Consider the following 15,882-nt stretch of genomic DNA (forward strand, 5'->3'; position numbering starts at 1 on the left):
ACAAGGCAGTAAACAAGTGCGTAAGATGCTTTCGACTGAAGCCCAGGGTATTGGAGCGTATTATGGCGGATCTTCCAAAGGAGCGGCTCGATGGTTCTCATGCCTTTGAGATCACAGGCGTGGACTTCTGTGGGCCGTTTTTCTACAAACCGGAGGCACGCAACAAGGCTCCAATCAAGTGCTACGTCTGCGTCTTCATTTGTTTCGCTACCAAGGCTGTTCATCTGGAGCTTATAAAGGACTTATCCACAGTTGCGTTTCTACATGGACTAAAGCGCTTCATATGTACCAGGCGGAAGCCGCGGCAAATTTGGTCAGACAACGCAATAAATTTTGTAGGCGCTAAGAATGAGCTGATGGAGTTAAAGCGCCTGGACCTCAGCGATGACCATCAGAAGGCGCTGCTGGATTTTTTCTTGGTCGAAGCTATGGACTGGCATTTCATTCCTCCACGCTCCCCGCATTTTGATGGTCTATGGGAGGTGCAGTGAAGACGGCCAAGTACCACTTCTACCGTGCGATAGGCAACTCGGTTCTTGGATTTGACGAGCTGCGGACGCTGTTGTGCCACATCACGGCAGTGGTTCATTCAAGACCTTTAGTTTCAATTTCAGAGAGCCCTGCCGATCTAGATGTTCTGACTCCAGCGCATTTCTTGAATGGTGGCCCTCCTGCTTCGTTCGCTGAGCCTGACGTCACGCAGCTAAACTTCGATCGTCTGGACGGCTGGCAGCGCGTTTCGTACCTGCAGCAGCTCTTTTGGTCCCGGTGGAAGGAGGAGTACATAACGTCACTGCAGCAGCGCTCAAAGTGGCGCACTGCGAAGCCTAGTTTAGCAGTCGCAGATTTGGTTCTTGTCAAGGATGAGAATCTTCCTCCCATGAAGTGGCCACTGTGGTCGAGCTATTGCCTGGACCAGATGGCGTTGCCCGAGTTGCTGTGCTGAAGACGTCATCTGGAATCACCAAGCGCGCCGTCAACAAGCTGTGCCTGCTGCCCCTTAAAGATGCTGTTGAAAGTCAGGCTTCCAACGGGGGGAGTATGTCGGGTCAAGCAGCTTAAATATTTTAAATTATGCCAGTGGTGCGGCTCAAAGGAAATGCATTTTGGTGTTGTCGTTTCCAATGCCCCCACTGCAAAGATCATTTGCTACCGCATATGCGCATGCAGCGGAATTCTTTCGTCTCCTTATGTCGCAATCTCTCGGACTCGGCTTAACAGCGTCCCCGAGCAGCTCTAACGCTGTCGGGCTATCATACGCTCTCGCTCGCGTCTAAGCTTGCTGCATAGGGCCCGGCAATTTGGCCCGTCAGCCCTTGCATGGGCAGTTTTGAGCTAATCGACGCAGCTATTTGATTAACATCCTGGCATCAATCGTTCGCCCAATCATTGCCATATGTACATACGCGATAAGTTGGTTTACATATGCAAATAAATTGTGAATTATAAACAGCCTCTCGACTTTCATTAACTTCAAATTGCAACAGTTATTAAAAACGCTTAATAGCTTAACACTCTATTTTATTCCCACTTGTTTTTTATTATATTTTTCATTATATTATATATATATTTTTTTTGTTTTTTTAATTTTATTAGGTTGATCAGACCCCTTTTTTTCTCTTTCATGAAACGTTTCATTGATTATATATTTGTAACCTATCCTTATGTACTTTTTGTTTCTTATTCTTACTATTTTTAATGTAAATGTTAGCATTATCCTCTATTTTTTCTACTATATTTGGTCCTAAATATACTGGGTCTAATTTGTGGCCTGCTTCATTTCTTATAAGTACCTTATCTCCTACTTTTAATTCAAAATTTCTTGTTTTTTCATCGTATGCTAATTTCCTATAAGCCTTGGCTTTTTATACCCGATACTCAAAATGAGTATTGGGGTATATTAGATTTGTGGTAAAAGTGGATGTGTGTAACGTCCAGAAGGAATCGTTTCCGACCCTATAAAGTATATATATTCTTGATCAGCATCAATAGCCGAGTCGATTGAGCCCTGTCTGTCTGTCCGTCCGTCCGTCTGTCCGTCTGTCCGTCTGTCCGTCCCCTTCAGCGCCTAATGCTCAAAGACTATAAGAGCCAGAGCAACGATGTTTTGGATCCAGACTTCTGTAATATGTCACTGCTCCAAAAATATTTCAAAACTTTGCCCCGCCCACTTCCGCCCCCACAAAGGGCGAAAATCTGTGGCATCCACAATTTTAAAGAAAACTAAAAACGCAGAATCGTAGAGAATGACCATATCTTTTAGACTGCAGAATCTGAATTGGATCGTATTATTATTATAGCCAGCATCAAGAAAACAATTTCATTTTTTCTCGCCCTGTCTCTCTCTAACACACAGGTAGCATAGGCGGCTTTGCTTAGAGTAAAACATTAGCGCCTAGATCTCAGAGACTATAAAAGCTAGAGCAGCCAAATTTGGTATCCACACTCCTAATATATCGGACCGAGACGAGTTTGTTTCAAAATTTCGCCACACCCCCTTCCGCCCCCGCAAAGGATGCAAATCTGGGGATATTCACAAATCTCAGAGACTATTAAAGCTAGAGTAACCAAATCTGGTATCCGCACTTCTGTTAGATCTCACTATAAAACCTTTATCTCAAAATTTCGCCCCACCCCCTTCCGCCCCCACAAAGGACGAAAATCTGTTGCATCCACAATATTGCAGATTTGAGAAAACTAAAAACGCAGAATCATAGATAACGACCATATCTATCAGATTGCTGAATCTAGATCAGATCAGATCATTTTTATAGCCAAAGGAAACAAATCAATTTGCAGTGGCTACGCAGCGCCCGACGTCACGCTCAGACTGATTTTCTGTCTCTCTCGCACGCACTCTTTGTCGTGTCGTTTAATATTAGCGGCGTATGCCGGAGGAGAGCCATACTGACTTAGTATCGGGTATAACCGTAGAGTTGCGGTGTCCGCAGCAACTCACAACGTTCCACCTCGTTCTAACAAAATTCTAGCTCTTTTGTATGCTATTTCTAATCTAAACTTTATTTCCTTAGAGTAGTCCTCTAAATTGTAAATAGGATCTATGTAATAAGTTCTGTTTAAATCTATGAACTGTTTTGGTAGTCTGCCAAATACTAGTTCGTATGGACAATACTCATGCGTTGCTGATGGTGTCGTGTTGAAACAATAAGTGAAATATTGAATCCAGACATCCCAATTAGTTTTGTCTGCAGAGATGTAAGAACGAAGGTATTCATTAAACGTTCGATGACTTCGTTCTATTGTCCCTAATGTTTGGTGATGATATGCAGTAGAGGTGAGATTCTCGATCTTCATATACTTGCATAGATCAGTTAAAATCTGGTTTTTATACTCTGCTCCCATGTCCGAGATGAACGTATTCATTGGACCAAAATTGAGTATGAAATTTTCGAATATAGCTTTTGCGACATTATTTGCGCTTTTGCTTTTTATTGGAATGGCTACTAAATATTTTGTAAGGTCACAAATTAATGTGACTATGTATTCATTACCATTTTCTGATTTAGGTAGCGGACCAACTGTATCCACTATTACTATATCGAAAGCATTCACAGGTGTTTCTGTGAGAGTCAAAGGAGTTTTTGTGTGAGTCTTTGTTTTAGACATTTGGCATTTTTAACATCTACGTACGTACTCTTTTATATGACGTGTCATATTTTTCCAGTAGTAGTGCCTTTTTATTTTCGCTAGCGTTCTTGTTATGCCACTGTGGCCTCCTTGAATTGGGTCGTCATGGTATGTAGACAATATTTGTTGTATCTCTTTTTCATCTGTTATTTGGGTCACCGGCTGGAGTAGCGCTACTCTTAAAGATTTTAATATTTCATTGCCCATATTTTTAAAAGAATCTATTGAAACTGATTCAAAGATCTTTTCGCTCGGTGCCACTTTGAGTTGGCTGATTTTTAATATACCGGCCTCTTTTTCGAGCCTTTGGAAGAACTGACCTAGGTCGAGAATTCCATTAGTATATAAATCGCTAACATCAATTCTTGCGATAATTTTATTTCCATGTTTAAATAAACATTTAGATTCTGTTATGCGCAAGGTCACTACTTTTCGTACTTCATCATTTGTAATGACTTCATGTACGTTGGGCTTAGATACATTTTTATGACTTTGCCTTGGCAGAAGTTCATATTTTTCTACTGTACAGTTTTTATTTTGTCTACTTTGTCGCCTGGTAGTGACTTTCAGGACTTTATGTTGCATGTCTTTGAGTTCTTTTATAGTAATACGTGAAAGTGCATCTGCTATAAAATTATCTTTCCCCTTTAGGTATTCTACTGTGAAGTCATATTCTTCAAGTTCTAGCCGCATGCGAGTTAATTTCGAACTGGGATTAGTCATAGAAAAAAGATATGTTAATGGTCTGTGATTCGTTTTAACAGTAAAGTGTTTGCCATAAATATAAGGTCTGAAATGGGTAATTGCCCAATGAATTGCCGCTAACTCTTGTTCTGTTGTGGTCTTATTGCTTTCCCCTTTTGTAAATGAACGAGATGCATAAGCTATTGGGAGCTGAATTCCGTCACGGTTCTGAGTTAGAACCGCTCCGCAAGCTTGTTTACTAGAATCTGTTATAATGCAAAAATCTTTGCGAAAATCAGGATATTGTAATAATGTGGGGTGCATAAGCTTTTCTTTAAGGTATTGGAATGCGTTTTGGCATTCACTTGACCATTCAAAAGGAACATTCTTTTTACATAATCTAGTTATGTGCCGTGAATAGTCGGCGAAGTTTTTTATAAACCGACGATAATAATTGCAGAATGCTTCAAATCGTCTCGCGCTGTCCGCATCTTGAGGGACAGGATAATTTTTGATGACGTCAAATTTCTTGTCATCTGGCAATACTCCTTTGTCAGTGCATTTGTGACCCAAGAATGTCACTTCATGCATGAAAAATTAACATTTTTCTGGATGCAACTTTAGGTTATATTTCCTACATACATTAAAAACATCAGTTAAGTTTTTAATCATGTGTTTTTTGGAACATCCTATCACCATTAAGTCATCCATATAAAGGAATGCCTGAGAGGGTTTTAAACCCGAGAATGCTATTGTCATCATTCTCTGAAATGAATTTGGTGCTATTTTAAGACCAAATGGTAATCGAGTGAAGCGATATGCTCGTTGAAAAAGATGTTATATTTCTTGAATTTTCTTCAAGTTCGATTTGGTGAAACCCTGACATTAAGTCAAGGCATGAAAAGTATTTAGCTCTGCCCAGTTGGTCTAGAATATCATCAATTCTGGGGAGCGGGAATTTATCAGAAAGTAGTTTTTTGTTGATTTGGCAATAGTCAATTACCAATCGCCATTTCTTTTCTTTCGAATTTGGTAATGATTTTTTCGGAACTAACAAGAGTGGGCTGTTATACTCGGATACAGACGGTTCTACGATTTTGTCATTTATTAATTTCCCTACTTGTTTTTGAATTTCTTCAACGTGGCTATGCGGGCTTCTGTAGTTTTTAATATAAATGGGTTCATCATCTTTAAGTCTCAATGTTTGTTTATAAAAATTATTTGTCGCTATTGGTTCGGTTTCCAGTCCGAACACATCACTATACTTGGTGCATAATTCTGTTAGTTGATTTTTGAATAGTTCTGGAAAATTTTTCTTTAACTTTGAAAGTACTTGTTCGCTTCTATTTTCTGGATTAGTGTTATGAATGTCGTAATCTGTTAAATTTTCATATTGGATTTTGTTCACTTTGACCAATTGGTCGAAATTAGTTGTGTTTAGAAGGCGAATGTAGACATGTTTGGATGCTGCTATTGTATTTGCAACATAAATTCCATTATGTATTTCTTGATTAGGAACAAATATATAATCGTTTACTGTATTAATGTCTATTTTTCGAATTACTTGGGATCTGGCTGGCAGAAGAACTGTATTGTTGCCAGCACTATATGTTATCGGAACATAAATAGGATAATTTAAGTTTTGAGGTATAATTATAAACCAGTCTTCACTTGGCTTGAAGTCTAATTGGCAATTCCATCACACGGTATTGAAAAATTTGAATTTACTAAATGAAATTCGTGTGGAATAATATATTTTGTTGATTGAAGTTCTATTGAAGCTGTTCCTTGAGATTTGAGGCCTATGCCTTGGATGTTTATAATTTCGTCTTCTTGAATATTGAAATTATCTGAATTTATTTTTAAAAGTGAGATGTCTGCACCAGTATCTATTAGAAATGTGAGTTTATTTTCAGTTGAATGATTATAAAAAGTGACAAATATATTAAGACTGTAATTGATGGAATGAACCTTTGCATTAACTGATTGTTTCCTAAAGGGTTCTGAGAGTTTTCCGACGCATTTTGCGTCACTCTCACATTGTTATTATTGTAACCTTGGTTGGAGCAAAGACTATACAATACCAAGATGTTGCATGAGCGACCAAAAAGCTGTTCTATGGCAGGTCCTAACTTTAGAACCCAAAAGGCACGAGGGAGCGCGCGGGGTTTCAATTCCCTTTTCGCCTGTACTTCGTCTCTACCGCGACCCGCTGCCCATCGGTTTCGTCTGTTCGGCAATTCTGGACTCTCGAGCCTCAGCACCGTCGAAGCGGTGGTCGCGGATCGCCGATGTCTTTGGAGCGGCACAGTGGGAAAATTCGATTGGAAAATTCTCTATTAGAATTTATCTAAAGCACTCATACAATTTTTTTACTATTTCGGCTGAGTCCCCACTGTGCCGCGCCAAAGACATCAGCGACCACGCTGCCCTACGGTTTCGGCACGCAGACGATTCATATTTTGTTTTTGTATTCTTTCTCTCGAGACACACCGACTCGACGCTGACCGAGGCATTGACGAAGCCTAGTAGCATTTCGGAGGCGAAGGTAGCGTAAAAGAGAATTGAAGTAATAGCCCCGCGCGCCCGTACCATGAAGCGTCAAACGAAAATTGAAAAAGAATTTGTTCCTCATGCAACATCTTGGTATTGTATAGTCTTTGGTTGGAGTTACCTCGGCCTCTTCCTCGATTTTGGCCTCGTCTTCCACGGTTATTGTAATTATTGTTGTTGTTGTTGTTACCACCTTGGCTATAATAGTTGTGGTTGTAATTTCTGCCACGATTAAAACCTCGGCCTCCTCTATTAGTGTGATTTGCAGCTCGTCGATAATACAGGACAGTGTTATTTTGACCTGTTACCTCCGTGCAACTATTGACAAATTTGGAAACGGCATCATTCATATTTGTGAATGTGCCTGCCTGCATGATAAGTTTTACCTTATCAATCGAACAATTTAGGGTCATAGCTTTTACAGCTGTTGTAGTGCTGTATTTGTTTGCAAGTGATTGGCTTAGACCTTCACTGATATAGGCTCCTTCAAGGGCCTTTGCCAGTTTTTCTACCTCTTGGTTGTATTGGTTCGCCGTTTTGTTTTTCTGTTGCAGATTAAGTAGCTTGGCAGATACAACTTCTATCGATTCTCCTTTTACTGCATTTGACAGTTGCGTAATGATTGCAGGAATTTTCTGCTCATTACTAATTAGATTTCTCGCATGGCCTTTAAATTTCCATTCCATTCTTTTAATGGAATTATCTTACTTTTGTAAGCGTACTAACAATATACATAGTTCCTATACCTACATATGGGTCTTCTTCTTTTATTAATTTTACCTTGACATATGGTAGTGTTGAAAGTACCATTGCCTTTTCTGCTTTATCGCAGTGAATAAGTGGGCTACAGATTGCGTCGAAAGCGTCTATATAATCAGTCTCAAACTGATGTACTGATATGTATTCGCTATGCGAATGTAAAACTTTAATCGCATTAATGCGAAAATTTGGATAGCTTTCGTAGCACTAGAATCACTAAACCATCCCATTATGTAGTTTTAATTATTTTTATATATTCAATGAAAAGAATTTTTTTTTCGTTCTAACGTTCATGAATTTTATTTCCAAATTCTTGGTTTAGTTTTTCATTTTATCATTTCTCTTTATTCATTTCTAGATATTATCTAGGTTATTTGCCCTACTCATGTATCTTTTCTTGATAATTTTGTTATGCTTAACATAGAGTGCAAGCAGAAATTGCAAAACCAATACTATCGTGATAATTAATAACAGGATCCACAATGAGTTTATGTCATCCGTGTGATCAATTATCTGGACGTTGTTTACAACGTTGGCAGTATTGTCTTTTGCCTCACTAGAATAACTAAACCACAACATTATGTAGTTTTAATTGTTTTTATATATTCAATAAAAAGAATTTTATTTTTCGTTCTAACGTTCATGAATTTTATTTCCAAATTCTTGGTTTAGTCTTTCATTTAATCTTTTTCTTTTAATCTTATATGGGATTTTATAAAGAAAGAAAAAATATATTCCTCCCTTTGAAAATCGAAAATAAAAATTGGAGTGATATTTTCATTGCAATGAACTTATTGCAAGATTTATCATTTACACAAAGTTTTTAAACGCAGCTGAGTATAAATACTCAGCGGTAGAGACATGGAAAAGTTAGTTATTTAGTTTATGTGGTTGGCTCACAATTCAAAGTTACATTTCATATATATAAAAAAAATTCTCCAACCACATATGTTAGAAATGAAAGCCTAACAGGTTTTAGTGTTTTGCGACTTGCACCAAGGTGCGTCAATTCACATGTAGAAATTAAATCTATGGCAAGTTAAGGCTTACGCATATTTGCGGCCCCCTTGCGTGGCTTCGCTCGGTTGCGAAGTTTTAATTCAGCTTTTAATTTGTTGATGCGCTCTATGTACCGCTGTCGGTCTTCTGGTGTCGTCGCTGCCGCCAGCAAATCTTGTTGTAGGCGCTTTTGTTGAAGTAGCTTTCTCACTTGTCCTCCACGTTTTGTCTTCTTTTTCTCTGTAGTTTTTTTCTCCTGCTGTGCCTGGTACTCAGCTATTGTGAGTGGGAATGGTCCATCGTTTGGAAACACCTCCAGGTACTCCTGAATGGAAGGTGCGTCCCTTTGCTCAATAGGAGCAGAATCTATGTTGTCGTAACTCATAAGGGCTTAACTGGGCGCGTTAAGCGGTGCCGGCGCTGGTCATCGCACAGGCTACCCATGTGTTGTTTTACTTTTAATTTGTCTTATTGTTTGGTAGTATTCTTTATATATGTATGTTAAAGTAATAATCAGAATACACACACATTTTGAATATTTTTAATTGTCGCACATTTTTGCGTATTGTTTATATATTGTTGCACTTTTTATGTAATTTTTAATAATGCTTTTATAATTGCATTACAGCTTCGTGAAACTCGCCATGTAATAAGTGTGTTAATAATAGTAATAATGTAATAATAAGATAACTTCAATTCTTGGAGCGTCTGCTCTGCAGTGTTACTTTATTCCGAATGATTCTTATAATTTCATGTTGGGTTCAGCTAACCCGAAACATACAATGCTTATATCTATGTCTTATATTTATGTGTAAGTATATTGGTGTATGCATATTTGTATGACTGTACATGCAGAAGGCATATACATTGGAATGCTCATTTGACCACTTGGAATATATTGCCGACACTGTAGTTCTCACGCTGCAGGCCAGTCAACATATAAGGGACTGATCGTATTACGGCTCTTGAGTGTGGTTGTGTTACGTAAAAATTGGGACAAAGTGTCTTTATTTTGATGAGCGTGATACTCTACATTAACTTTAGGCATATGACCACTTGACATATTGTATACACTACAATACGGTGGGCATATGCCTATTTGGCATACAACATACTACACTGGAATATGCTGCAATGGTCCGATAGCTTATATGACAGCCTTGTCTCAGCCTCTCATATATATTGCGGTGCTCAGTTTGGTCTCTTCCGATTTTCCAGTCTTCAAGTCCCAAAGATGCGGTTGTTTTTACGTCGAGGTATGTTTGGGTGGTCATGTAATCAGTTGATCTGGTCATTTCCCTTCCAATTGAACTTTGCTCGTATCCTTGTGGCGACAGATTTCCTGATGCTATGAAGCGTTGTGCTGCCTTTCCTGTAATCAGGCGAGCGTGAATGTCCAGGGAGTCGATTCCGAGTACAGTTTCGAGTGCTTTTGTTGGGGTTGACCTCATCGCCCCTGTAATACAGAGCAGAGCCTGTCGCTGAGTCCTTTCCATAAGCTTATGATACGTTTTCTTTCCAGTAGCTTGCCACCACACTAAGACTCCATACAACAGAGTTGGTCGCACCACCGAGATGTAAATCCAATGCATCAGAGCCGGAGACAGGCCCCATGTGCTGCTGAGCATCTTCTTGGATGCGTAAAGCGCAATGGTGGCCTTCTTCACCCTTTCCAATACATTGGGTTTCAATGCCAGTTTACTATCCAGTACTGTGCACAGGTATTTGACTTTTGTTTTTGGGGTTAGCCTAGTTTGATTGATCTTCGGGGGGGTCCATATCGGTACCTTGTACCTCTTGGTAAAGAGGATGAGGTCCGTCTTATCCGCGTTGATACTGAGTATTACTTCTTCCGCCCACTCGCGTATCTCCCTGAGTGTACGTTCCATTAGTGAGCTGAGGGTCGATGGGCAAACACCCGTAATAAGTATGCTTATGTCGTCCGCATATTGGGGCCTTCCTTTCGTATCTCTTGATGAGGTCGTCAACCACCAGATTCCACAGGAGAGGCGACAGGACACCACCCTTTTTTTTTTTTAATTCCATTCAATTGCTCGTATTTACAATTTATTGATTACTTAAAGCAAACTATATTAAAGGTTAGGCTATGCAAGCCCAACATGTGTGGTACGGCCATGAAGCAATGCTTCACACATGTGCAGGCTTCGTTTAGACTAACTGGACTCTTGTCTGGTGCTCAACAGCGCGCAGTTCCCTCATAATGGTCGCCGCGAAGCAGCTCGTCGCCTCCCAGTTTCCCGGGGACAGGAGCATGCACGGCACCAAGCTCTGCTTGACTACGGCTCCACCCAGCGCTTCTTCTAGCCGCTGGCGCTGTGCTGCGAACCTGCCACACGAAAATATCGCATGCTCGGCATCCTCCTCCACGTAGTGCCCGCACCAAGAGCATTCTGCGGAGTCCGCGTGCCCGAAGCGATGAAGGTAGCTTCGGAAGCAGCCGTGACCACTGAGGAGCTGAGTCAGGTAAAAGTTGACCTGCCCGTGCTTCCTGCTTACCCACGCGTCGATGGACGGGATAAGCTGGTGGGTCCAACGCCCCTTAGTGGTCGTGTCCCAGCGCTGTTGCCACCTTCTGAGACTCTCCTGTTTGCACGCCATGCGTACCTGCCTTTTCGCCGCCGCGTCCATTCCTCTGCCATGTGTTTCCTGGTAGTATGTGGACCGTTCCTCCGCCAGGAATTCCAGGGGTGCTATGCCCGCGATCACGTGAGCTGCCTCGTCCGAGACTGTTCGGAAGGCACTGGTGATCCGAATCGTAGAGAGGCGGCGCGTGGCTGCCAGACCCCGTGCGTAGCTCGCTGTTCGAAGGGCCTTTGCCCAGATTGGCGCCGCATATAGCATCACCGATCTCGTGACACTCGTTAGCAATTGTCGCCGCCATTGCTTTGGTCCTCGGGTGTTCAGCATTAGCCTCGAGAGCGCACCGTTGGTGGTCGCCGCCTTCGTGCCCATGTAGGCCAAGTGCTCCCGAAAGCAGAGACGTGTGTCCACCAGGACACCAAGGTATTTAATAGCGCGCTTAGACGAAACCAGGGTACCTGCCACTGAGATGTTGGCCGTCTCGACTTTCTTCCGGCTGGATACCAGCACTGCCTCTGTTTTGTGGGGTGCGAGTTCGAGCCCGACCAGGTCCAGCCACTGTTGAATGCGCGCTATCGTTTGGTTGCAGGTCGTTTCCACGACGGACAGGTCTTTTGCCGCCACTAGGACAGCCACATCGTCTGCAAAACCCACCATGTGTACTCCGTGGGGGAGGCTGAGTCGCAAGATGCCGTCATACATTGCGTTCCACAGAGTGGGGCCAAGCACTGAACCCTGCCGATACCTCGTATTCCTCCGTGCCAGCCTGCGTGTCGTACAAAAGCAGCCTTCTCTCAAAGTAGCTTTGTACCATCCGCTGCAGGTACCTGGGTGTGTCGAAACTCTCCAGTGCCCTTAGGATGCAGCTCCACTTTGCCGTGTTGAACGCGTTCTTAATGTCCAGAGTGACTACTAGGCAATACTCTTTCCCGCCGCCTTTCCACCGAGTGCCGGCAATTGCACCGGAGGCAATGTCCACCACCTTACGAACGGCGTCTATCGTGGATCGGGCCTTACGAAAGCCGTATTGGTGCGGTGAGAGGTCGCCAGCCTCCGCGATGGAGCGTTCCAGTCGCGCGCAAACCACCTTCTCAAGCAGTTTACCCGCGGTGTCGATCAGGCAGATAGGCCTATACGACGACGCTGTCCCTGGCGGCTTACCTGGCTTGGGAATAAGCACTAGCTTCTGTATTTTCCACCTCACAGGGAACACTCCTTCCCGAAGGCACTGATTTAGCAGCTTCGCAAAGATGTCCGGACGCGTGGAGAGGGCGAGCAAGAGGGCTCTGTTCGGGATAGAGTCCGGCCCAGGAGCCTTGTTCGGGCTGATGCTCCTGGCTGCGCGTTCGACTTCCTTGATTGACACCTCCTCGATGTGTGCCTGACTGTGCGGTTGCAGTGTGAGGCAACGGACATCCCCGATGTGGTCAGCCCTGTGCGGAAAGAGTTCCTCCACGATGGATCTTGTCGTGTCGGGGTCCGATGGGGGTGCCTGTCTCTTGGCGCAAAGTTTGTTCGTCACCAACTTGTACGCCCTTCCCCATGGGTCCTGCTCCGCAGAGTCGCATAGCTTGAGAAACTCCACCCTGGGGTGTGCCTCTGTGTGCCTCTTTTACCATGGAAGCGGTGCCCCATTCTGATTGCACACTTCCTTATCCACAGGTTGATTGCTGGGTGTGTATTAGTAGCTACCAGGCGATGTGTTATTGCTTTCGTAGCCACGTTGTTAAATGCTCCGGAGATGTCCACGAATACTTCCAGTAAGTCCAGCAGCTTTTCTAGTGTTTTTAATATAAAGGAGGTAAGGCTAATCGGTCTATAGTCCTTGGGACTCGCATTGCTGTACTTTCCCGCCTTGGGGAGGAAGAGAACTCTCGAGGTTCTCCATTGGATAGGGATATAGCCTGTACTTAGACAAGCTGTGAATACTGCGGAGAGCCATAGGGTAATCGCCTCTTTGGTCACCTGCATCATGGCTGGGAGTACCCCGTCAAGTCCTGCTGCTTTTGTGCCCGCAAAGGAGTCTATTGCCCAGTGTATTAGTGGTTAATTGATCTGTTGGGGGGTGTTATTCCTCGGTTGCTAGGTCCTGGTGCTCTTTGGCATCAGCAACCTCGGTGCAACCAGGGAAATGTACCTCCATTAGTGTTGTTAGGTCTTCATCACTGCCCTCTGTCTACTGTCCGTCATCTAGCTTTAATTGGCTTTGTATGGTAGGCTGCTTAGAGAGCAGCTTCCGTAGCCGTGCGGTTTCTGGTACTTTCTGGATGTTGGAGCAGAAGGTCCTCCGCGAGTTACGTTCTGCTTTGCGTATTGGATTCTTGTAGCTCCTGAGTAGGAGTCTGTATTCCTCATAGACGATCCCTTCGTTCGCTTGTTTGGCAATCTTAAAGAATTCCTTGAGGTTGTCCCTTTGAAGAGAGAGATCCCGGCTCCACCAGAGTGGCTTGGACCTCTTCTTCGTCCTCGAGGGTTTGCACGATGTGTGGTCGGCATCCAGTAACGCGTTGGATAGGGTCTCTAGAGACTTCTCTATGTCCTCCGTGGATTTCACTGTGCCCGGACTCGTGAGCCTCGAAGTAACTGTCTTTTTAAACTTTTCCCAATTTGTATTCCGGGGGTTTCTATAGACTGTAACCTTCGAAGAATGTTTGAAGTCGCACTTAAACTGAATGTACTTGTGATCTGAGAAGGAGGGTATTTCGAGGACCCTCCAGCTAGATACCGTAGTTCTGTTTCCCGTTGCAAGTGTTAGGTCTAGCACGTTGGATGCGGTCGGACCTACGAAGGTGTGCTCCTCCCCAACGTTTTCTATATATAGATTAGTTGCTAGTGGAAAGTCTAAGAGTGACTCACCTCTGTCATTGATGTCGGTGCTTCCCCACATATTGTGATGGGCATTGGCGTCCGTCCCGATGACGAGTTGATAGTTTTTGGTGCCGGCTTCTGTATCGGGAATCGGGAAGACGCCGGACCATAGCCTTATCTAGACACTGCATTACCCCGGACAGAGCAAGCGACAGCCGGCACCCTCGTGGAGGGTTCAGCTAGAGGATTTTCGCCAGCCAGGAATCATAATAATAATAATATTAATAATCTGTGCCATAAGAAGAATTAAAGTAGCACGAAGACTACAAACGATAGCACTTCCCTACCCACTGTAATTGACTGTAAATGATTACCTGTACTTGTAATTATAGCTATAAAGAAAATGTACACAAAAGGTTAACAAGAATCAAAATACAAAGCCATGCTACTTTCGGACCCTTGCAGAATTTTCAAACATAAACATGTTATTGTAAACATTCACTCATGTATCCAAAAAAAGGATCTCTAAAGAAATCACATAAAGTAGATAAGTAATGACAGTTCGGGGTAAACAAAGATCTGTAGCCCATTAAAAGATACTACAACAAAACATAAGTAGGGAAAACACTTAACCAATGCATTCTTAAAATAACCCACTCAAATAGACAGCCGCAGTAAAATGTATCCCTTGCGTAGGTCTAACGATGATTAGAGAATACAAAATTGTACCTCCTACCTCATTGTCAAATCATATACATATATGGCTCTAATTTTAAGAATACAATTTAGTTTGAATTTACAACTCAACTCAAATGTTTTTCAAACTTTTAAGATCTTAACATTTTGGTCCTTCGAGACTCTCCGTTGTTTCCCCCTGTGGTAAGAGCACGGAGTTAAACCAGCTCCTTTGAGACTAAACAAGTGTCTAGTTCACTGACAGCTAAAGGTAGCAAAATAAAAAATTCTGATTTCCCTCCTATAGGAAGGAACAGAGCATTAAATAAATTAATAAAACGTAAGTTTCAATTAATAATTTGGAAAAATACGAGCTAAACAGGCTGTATTTTTAATAGATAACTAGGTATATCTATTGTTATCGGAGAACACAAAAAAATAAAAATTAATGAAACGGAAGTTTCAATTAATATTTTGGAAAAATACGAGCTGGCTGTATTTTAATAGATAACGAAAGATTTATATCTATTGTAATTGAAAAATAAATATTTTTCACTGACGTTTTCGAGGCCGGAACATCGAAAGAAAAAAATAATAATCCAAAACATCAAAAGTTCTTAATGGCTAGAAATTGAAAAAAAGGTAGCAAATAACTGTGACTGTGAAAAAAACAATAAAATAAATTGGTTTGTGTGTGCCCACTGTGCCAGCAACAATAACTGCAGCGACATCAGCAGCAGCGACATCAGCGACAGCGACATCAGCAGCAGTGACAATAGCTGCAGCGACAACGACATCAGCAGCAGCGACTTCAGCAGCATTAAAAATAACAGCAGAAGTGGAATATATCAGCTTAGTCAGATATTTTAAATTTGTTTTGTTAAGCCTAATTAAGTAACAAATTAAATTAAGATGTTATCGGAACAAATAATTAAGCTATTAGAGGCTCAAGCCTCGATAGCAAAGGAGATTAAGAAGATTGAAGCTGTTTATTTGACAGGCGATGTAATCCAAAAGTTAGGAGACCTTAAGAACAAAGTTACAGGCAATAATTCTGCACTTTTAGCATATGGAGTAGTCGATCATGACTACTATAAGAGACAGCAGTTCGAAAAAATGATTCAAAATATAGAGGAAATACATAAAAGTATGTAG

Source organism: Drosophila persimilis, unplaced genomic scaffold (genome assembly GCF_003286085.1).
Source record: "Drosophila persimilis strain 14011-0111.01,24,50 unplaced genomic scaffold, DperRS2 tig00000746-arrow-arrow-pilon, whole genome shotgun sequence".
In the NCBI taxonomy this organism is placed as follows: Eukaryota; Metazoa; Arthropoda; class Insecta; order Diptera; family Drosophilidae; genus Drosophila; species Drosophila persimilis.